Source organism: Dromaius novaehollandiae, chromosome 2 (assembly GCF_036370855.1).
Source record: "Dromaius novaehollandiae isolate bDroNov1 chromosome 2, bDroNov1.hap1, whole genome shotgun sequence".
Lineage (NCBI taxonomy): Eukaryota > Metazoa > Chordata > Aves > Casuariiformes > Dromaiidae > Dromaius > Dromaius novaehollandiae.
The window spans coordinates 168,185,008-168,193,476 of record NC_088099.1 but is presented as its reverse complement, the minus strand read 5'-3'; positions in this window follow the sequence as shown (position 1 = coordinate 168,193,476).

Genomic DNA, 8,469 nt, shown 5'->3' with positions numbered 1-8,469 from the left:
TGGCTTTTCATGAACATCAGGACACGCTGGAGCACTCTTGCACATGGGGGCAGCCCACAGTTTGGGACACAGAGCCCTGCAGGGTAGATCTCCACTGGGTTTTGGGTGCTAGACTCTCATGGGTTTCACTGGGAATGAGATGCTGTGATACTAATATCCACACAAGGTTGCCAGGACTTCTCACATCAGTCATTCCTGCATTAAGCCCAAAATCGTGGGCTCAGACACATGACAAAATTAAAACAGCTTAGTTGTTCCCATTCATCAGCTAAGCTGTGGTAACCCTCTGTCCTTGGGGTGCTCAGCTGACTTCATGTGAATGATGTTGATTAGGGTTTACCCAAAGTCAGGTGGTCCCACACTGGTGTTGGTGAAAAGTACACACAACTCAGCTGACAGTGGGAAACCTGCTAAGCTGCTGTAACTCAGTATTTTCATCATTTGACCTTACCACCAATTCTCCCTGAAACCATTAATGCAGGTTGGATGGGACCATCTCACGTGCAGTAGTATCCACAAGGGACGCAAGGACAACAACAAAGGTCAGTGTGCTGCTTCCTCCTTCCCATGGTTCATTACTCCCTGCATTAATAACTTGCTGTGCCTTTCCAGTTTGCACTGGTCAAGCTTTGCCTTTGCTTGGCAGCTCTTGCAGATTTTGTCTGCTCTAGAATAAATTAAAAAAAAGTTATAGCCAGGTTCCCACAGTTCCGTGATGACTCAGTTGTGGTATCACACTGACTTGGGTTCTGGCTTTGAATTTCTGAAGCTAGATATACACATTTTAAGAAAAAAGAGTGGAGTCTGCCAATCCCCAAAGCTACCCAGGGGAGAATTTATTGCCTGTAATTACAAAACTTCTATCAAATGGCTATCATACTAGCTGGTATCCAAGGGGCGTATGCCTTGGCTGAATTACTTAAAGAGACAGCAAGTGTAATGAGACACATGACTGGTGACAGAGCAGCAGGACAGTGAAACTCTGCAGGTCTGAAAGTCACTGGTGACTTCTGATGATTTCGATGTCAGAGCCTAAGACTGTGGTGCATGAGCTGAAAACCTCTCTGAAATGGTGGTGAGCTGTGCTGCCTTTGCCACAGTGCTCCTCTCTCCCGTGGGACCTCCAGGGAGACCTTTTCTAGAGCCATTTGAGGGATGAGGCGCCCAACCTGCAATTCAGAGAAGCAAAGATATTATTTTTCAAAAACAGAAAAAGGGCTAGTGCAGTCCAGAGTAGGTCAGCCAGCATGCTGCATTTGGAGACAGGCTCAGAAACAGCCAGGGAGGTTCCTGGTTTCTGGGTCTGCTGCAGAAAGGGAGCTATTTCTGTGCAAAATCTCAAAAGAAAAGGCAAGTACATGTCTTTCAATCACAGTGTCTGCTGGAGTTTGCCTTTATATTTGCCCCTTGGTTCTCTTTTCCTTCCTCCTTAAAAAAAGCAAAAACAATTTCCCTCCTTATTCGCCACTAGCAAAGGAGGAGGAAAGGGAGGAAAGAGTTATAAAAGGGGAAAAAATCTCTAAGAAGGAAAAGACCTCCCCATAACTTTTTGCATCAAAAATGAAATCTCCAAGAATCCCCTACTTTGCTTTGGTGCAGAATAAAAGAAGTCCGAATGATACAGACATTTTCATATTGTTCGGTACTCCATCTTTCATTAAAAAACCTTACATGACTGAACAGTCCTTTCATAACTATGTCTCAGACAGGGTCTATCAGTCTGACATTGGAGCCCATCTGGCCAGAAGTGGTCCTAGAGACATCACAGGAGGATGGTGACAGAGCCTTGCTGTCCGCATCTGCCTTGTATCAGTTTCCTACATCAGGAAGACCTGGTGCAGGAACGTGTCCTGCAGCTCTTTCACGTCAGCAATGTTGTAGGTCCAGGCTTTGGACTTTGGCATGGTGCAGAAGCTGCCAGGAAAGAGATGATGAATGAGCTCTGGAGGATGATGGAAATCCCCATGTGAGGTCCATAGCACCACTTGATAGAGCCCATGAGACCCTGCTGACATCCCCCATGTGATCTAGTACTGGTGGAAAGGAGTTGGCTGAGGTTGGCCTTACTCCTTCTTCTCTGTCAGCCCCAGGAGCGCACACATCTCTGAGCCAGGAGCATGCCCCTTGTAGCTCTACCGCCCTCAGGTCCTGTGTAAAAGAAAAATGTCATTCTTCTTAACCCTGACTGTCCTGTGCACAGTGCCTGGCGTTCTCTGATTTTTCTCCAGTTCATCTGTTGTGAATGTCATGCTGGTAACGTCCTGTAGACTTGTTGCACATGTCCCAGCACTGTCTTCCCGCTCCTCAGCACTACGTGTTCCCACTCAGGGTATAGATACCTGTGGTGGAAGCGATGGCCTCAGCACAGAGCTCAACCTCCAGCTGTGAAAAGGTCATTGTCTTAGGAGCTGCCTCCAGCGCAGATGGTACTGTTCAGAGTGAGGTTTTTCTCCCTGTCATTGCCTTTCTTCCAGAGCCAGCTGCATCCTTTAGCTCAAGGGGTATTAGGTAATTCAGCAGCACCAACCACCAGGGTGAGAAGGATGCTCCAGAGATCCCTCCAGGCCAAAGGGGAGTCCAAGTCCCCTTTCTGCACCAGTCTGTTTTTTCTGCGCATCTAAGAAATGAAGGCCTTGCTTGCTGAGCTCCAGTGAGTCCACTGAACCCTTTCCACGGGGCGTCCTGCCAGGCAGCATTACTTGATGGGTAAAACAGGCAGCAGTCCTGAGCCAGGGTATGGCTCAAGCATTAATATCATCCTCTGCTCAGCTGAAGCTCATGGCCCTGGTGACAGACAAGTGAGGGGGGGGACAGTTACCTGTGCAGTATTTGGGCCCCTGGGGACACACTCTGCATAAGGCAGGGTGTGCGGCATGATGCTGAGAAAAGGGAGCAGTGACATTTGTTAAATGGCTGAGAAGACTCACTCGTGTTACTTGCATCCATTTTGCGTCAAGACTACTTTGATGTGGGGGGGAACCAGCTCTGGGACAACCATCCTTTATCCCTGTGAGGAAACCTCAGGTGTGCTCAGCACTTAGAGCTGCTTCCAAGGTATCCTGGCCCACTTTGCTGATGGACAGTGTGCTGCATTGCCTCTGGCTGACTCGTTGGCAATTGAGTGGAATAGATGGATTTGGATCCACCCTGCTCCAAAGACAAATGGTTTTGTTCTGGATGTACTCAGGGAGAAAGAGCTCCTGGTTCCTGGGGTGCAGCATGGACTCGGAGTGGTCCATCCACTCCTGCCTCTCTCTCTGCTCCCTACCAGAGCTGGGCTGTGTTGGCAGAGGCAGGCCCCAGGACCGCAGTAAAGGTGTTTCTGGACCCATCTGAGCCATTCCCTGTAGTATACAACTGCCCTACTCTCCCAATACAGGCAGCAGCCATTTCCCATGGGAACCCCCCCATCAGCCAGCATAGGCTTTGCTCCCGTAAGGGTGTCATTGGTTTAGGCTGCCAGTGAGATTCCCTTGAAAGGATGGTGCTGTAGAAAATATTTCACAAAATTAAAACCCAGCAAATAAAAGACTCCTTTCTCTGCTTCCCCACCTTGAGCTTTCTAGATGCTTCTGTTACAAAACCCCCAATCCACAGCTATAACAACAAAACAAGCTCAGTGATGGGATGCTGGTGTCACTGTGGTTGGCCTCAGCGGGAGACTCAAGGCTTCTGGCACTGATCTGCCTGGGTGAAGCACTTTGCTTGCTCATGGCTGCCTGGCCATGGAGTAGGGCAGTAATAGTCCCTTCTCTGGTCCTGGGTCCTGTCTGCTTATGGAGAAAGTCTGGGGCCTCCCCAAAATCTAGGTGGAGTCTGGCCATGAAGGTCCTGTTGGGACCCGTTGTAACATGAACAATAAAGATCTTAGTTGTGCAGCTGCCCTCACACAGAAAAGACAGCTTGGCCAGAATAGTCTGGAAGTATTATGGATTTGGTGGAAATCCTGCATGTTTGCACCAGGAGGATGCCAAACCTCCAAGAAGAAAGCTGTGAGCTGCTTAGGTCTTTCTGGATAAGCGAAGTGCCCTTGCTAGCACTGTGGTAGATGCCTCTTTTCCTTGGCTGGACCAGGTAACCTGTCCTAAGCAACAGGCTGTTGCTACTATTTGCATTACGGCAGGGCTTGCAGAGTCCATGGATCCCAGCCTAGAGATTGTAGGGCCAGAGCTATGGAAAGCTGGCAGCTGCGTACGAAAGCTGGAGGGTGGAAGAGAGGACTTTGGCATAAACAACGTTACCAGGGCTGGGACTTGAACCCCTGTTCCCAGAGTTACAGATTAGCACCTCATCCAGTGAAAACTCTTAAAAGTTGGGAGAGGAAGCAGGCAAACAGCACGTGGGTAAGCCAGGGGTCTGGTGTTTAGTGTTATTGCTGCTTCAGGGCAGAAATAGCTGCTATTAGGTTGCATTTAGGGATTTGGAGCCAGAAGGTTCAGGTCATGGCCATCAGAGATCACAGAACGTGATTCCCAGACCTGGTGTTTTGTGTCCCCTGCGATTCCAAGATCTCTCCCCAAGAAAAGGCCTGGGAATCACGTTCTGTGATCTCTGAAATTGAGAACAAGGTGTAATTTCAGAAGCTGTAGGTGTGGGAGAAATGGGACAAGGAACAAATTAAGGTCTGAGCTACAAAATATGGGGTTTTGTTCAAAGCACCCCCATCTGCCCATATGTGTTTGCTGGCTGCTGGTTGCTCTCTGTAATGGAGATTAGGGTGCAGCCAGGTCCAGGATGATCCTCTGCTGAAGAGGGTGGGATAGCAGAGGCTGTGAGTCTGGGACTCTCAGACCTCTCTTTCTGGACTATTTTGGTGGGATTCAGCAGGAGCTAGACAGCCGGTGTGGGCCCTTCTGTCTGAGCTAGTCAGCCCTGGACCTCATTATGGGTAGATATTGGCTCCTTTTGGGTGTGAGTTGTGTGACCCACTTCCAAACCTTTAGGGTCTCTCTAATGGGACCACCCTAGATAGAGAGATCTACATTTACTGAGCGTTGGGTTGCTTCCCTCCTGCCTCAGTTTCTCCATCTCTAAACGGAGACAGGGAAGCACTGCCCAATCTTACGGGGGCTGGGGCATCCCAATGGGAGCTGGTGCTTTGAGAGTGATATCAGAGCTACTTCAGTAAATACCAGTGTTGAGCTGCCCTTTGAATCCACCCCTCGTGCTGCTGGGAAGGAGAATTCCCCTCTATGCTAGGATCTCAGCCGCATCTATGGAGAGGGGCCAGGTAACCCTGGAAAGTGGCAGGCTTAAAGGCCAGGGCTACGGGCTGGATCCAGAGTAATACTCCTTTTACTCCACCACCTGCTCATGCTAGAGGAACGTAAAGACATGAGAAAGTCAGCTCTCTGCCTCCCTGGGTCTTATCCAGCCTCAGACACAGCGCAAATGCGTGGCTGCTGCTTTCTCATCTGTGCAACGTGGCTATGCCGTGCCATGAGCAAAGATGGGCAAAGCTTTTCTCCCAAATATGCAGGCACAGGCACAGCTTTGGTCAAGGAAGGGTGCAAAGAGCCTCCGGAGGCATCAGCTTTCTCTGGTCCATCTCTCATCAGCAGATGTAGGGACCCAAAAGCAGTCAGATGGGATCCGACTCAGTGATCCCCCTGTCCTTCTCTGAGCAGTGACTAACATGGGGCACCTGCAGGGCACACATACACATTAGCTCAGAAATTAGGAACTTGACCCCGGGGTAAGTTCATTCCTGGTTTTGAGGCCGACTTGAGAAAAATCTGGGAAAAGCACAAATGTCTGAACAGATTTCAGAAGATAAAGAGGGAAAGCAGTGAAGAAGTGACTTGCTCTGAGCCAGGCTTTCGGCTTACCATAGCTCTTTGGAGATGGACTGGAGATCCTTCATTCAGACGGGCAAAGCCTGAGTTAACCGTAGTGCCTCGGGCTGTTTGGGATATAGGGAGCACCTGGCCAGGACTTTCTTAGATTGCAATAAAAACGACTGGAGCTGGAACAGATCATTTTCCCAGGAAAGGGAAGTCCTTGGTACTTCTTGATCAATTTTTCATGGAAACCTTTGAAACTGTCAAAATATCCCTTGTTCATACAAATTCTGCTTTCAGCCCTTTGTCTTCATCTCTGGGAAAGTGAATCTGCTGGCATTGACATAACTATGAAATAGAAAAAGTCAAAATTGAAATGCGTTTGTAAAAGGAGGAAAGAGAACATTTTGGTTTGGCCCCAAGTGAATTCTGCCTGAGGAGAGGAGGGGAATTTTCAGTTCCTTTCCAAATTTCCTTCTTGTTTTCTGAATGGAGGGAGAAGAAAAAAAAAAGAGTTAAAAAAACCTCAAAAAATTCCTGGAATAGGAAAATTGCCAGCTCCGGCATACATCCCTGCTGATCCCTGCATGCTTGCATTGCCCAGGAGCAGGACAGAGCTCGGAGCTGGGCTCCGGGACACCTGAGATCTGGCCAGCCCATGGAGGGGGATGCTGTGTCTGGGTGAGCAAGTCTCAGACTCCGTGCGGGACACCTGACGTGGGATGGCAGGTTGACACTGCAGCATGGTAAAACCCTTAGTCAGCCCCGAGCCCCCCCCCAGTCAGCTGTCTTTGCCCACCCTGCCCCACAGAAAACTGTTCTGGATGTGCTTATCCCACCTCCCCCGTCAGGAGCTATCACAGAAGGGTTGAGGTTGGAAGGGACCTCTGGAGATCACCTAGTCCAACCTCCATGCTCAAACAGAATCACCTAGAGCATGTTGCCCAGGATCGTGTCCAGACAGCTTTTGACTATTTCCAAGGGTGGAGACTCCACAACCTCTCTGGACAACCTATCTTTCAAGGATGCAAGAGAGTCTGAAGGCCCTCAGGCTTTGAGACTCCCCACAGCATGATTTCTGTTGTGCGGATGGAAGGGCCTTTGGCTGTCACAGGTCAACACAGCAACTGCGGATCTCTTCCTGACCCTGGTCTAGGCCCTGACATGTGAGGGCCAATGAGGATGTTTCTGTGCAGTCACAGCAATGCTCTCCTCACCCAGGCATGTGCCCTGGGATCACCCTTCCTCCTCCTCGCTGGTCCTGGAGTGCACCTGGCTTCAGGAGATTGCAGTGCTGCTGTCCATCTAGACAGATGTCCTCTCCTTGTTCCTCTTGCAAGAGGTGAAGGGTGGTGAGAGGGGCCAGGAGATGGCATTGGTGCAAATGTACAGCTCCATACCTGGCTTTCGGGGCAGGAAAGATGGGTTATTTCTCTGCTAGACATCCTATGGTGAGTATATGCCCTCCCTGGAGAGGTGACATCTCCCACACCTTTCTTGGCTCTCCAAACCCCCACTTCACGTGGGAAATTTGTAGTCTGCCTCTTCTGCAGGGATGGGGAAAGCCAGTAGCTCTGTTCCCTCCTTCAGCCAGCCCTGCTGGCTTGGGTCCCAGCTCCACTGCAGGGTTTGTCCCCTCTCCAGTGGTGGTGAGCTCCACGGGTGAACATGCCCGGGTGTCCGTGACACCCCCATGCTCTTGGCCCCAGCCGCGCTCTTCCCTCCTCACCTCCTGGCATCCTCCAGGCCCAGCCGCCGTCTCGGGGTGCGGCGTAGGCAATTGTTAGCATTAAACCAGCTACTTGAATTTCCCCGCTTCCCTCAAAGTAATTTTTTCTCACTTCCGCACAGCGTGTGGAGTGAATTTTAGCACCCGTAAACACTTTGCGCTGCTGGCTCCGGGCTAATTGACTCTGACAGTTAGTGTAGTCAGCAGCTGAATGGTGTCACTGGGAATTAGACTGCCGTGATAGACTGCCAGGAGCAAATTACTTTGTCACTTCTCAGCTGACTCTAAAATATGGGGCTTTTTTTTTTTTTTAATTCCTCTTTTTACTTTTGATTTTTTTTGGTTTTTGTTTTGTTTTTGGTATTTTCTCTGTGTGTGTGGGTGCATGTGTGTGTGAGCGCACACGGGTGTTTGAAGCCCTGATAAACCGAGCCTGATTTGTTTAAAGATCTTTTTCTGTCGAAGACAACCTGGCAAGTTGGGAACAAACTCCTCTATCCTCCCCTCGCCTCCCAATCCTCCCCCCACCCCCCGGTGATGTTTATGAAGCAGGTTCTGGAAACGCTCTTTTAAAGAGGACCCAAGGGGGCTGTAGGCAAGTGAATCGCACATGGGGAAAGAGATTACACACAGCTCCCGCTGCGTGCACATCCCTTTGCCTGTCTGCTGTGTCCCCTCACCCTGGTATCCATCACCCGTCTAGCAGTGCCGTGGATCTATCACTCATCTATCCACCTACACCAAGCATCTTCGATTTACTTGTTCATCTCCCTGACACATCTCTTTTGCTGTAGAGTATCTCAGGATTGCATTCATTTGCCAACTGTACCTCTCTAGCTATCCAGCTTCTGGCTCTGGGATCTCTCTGGTCCATCCTTCGAGCTGTCCCTGTCCCGAGCTCCCCTATTCCCTCCCAGCCGTGCTGGATCCCTCCGAGCTGGCAGGCAGTGCAGGGGTGGT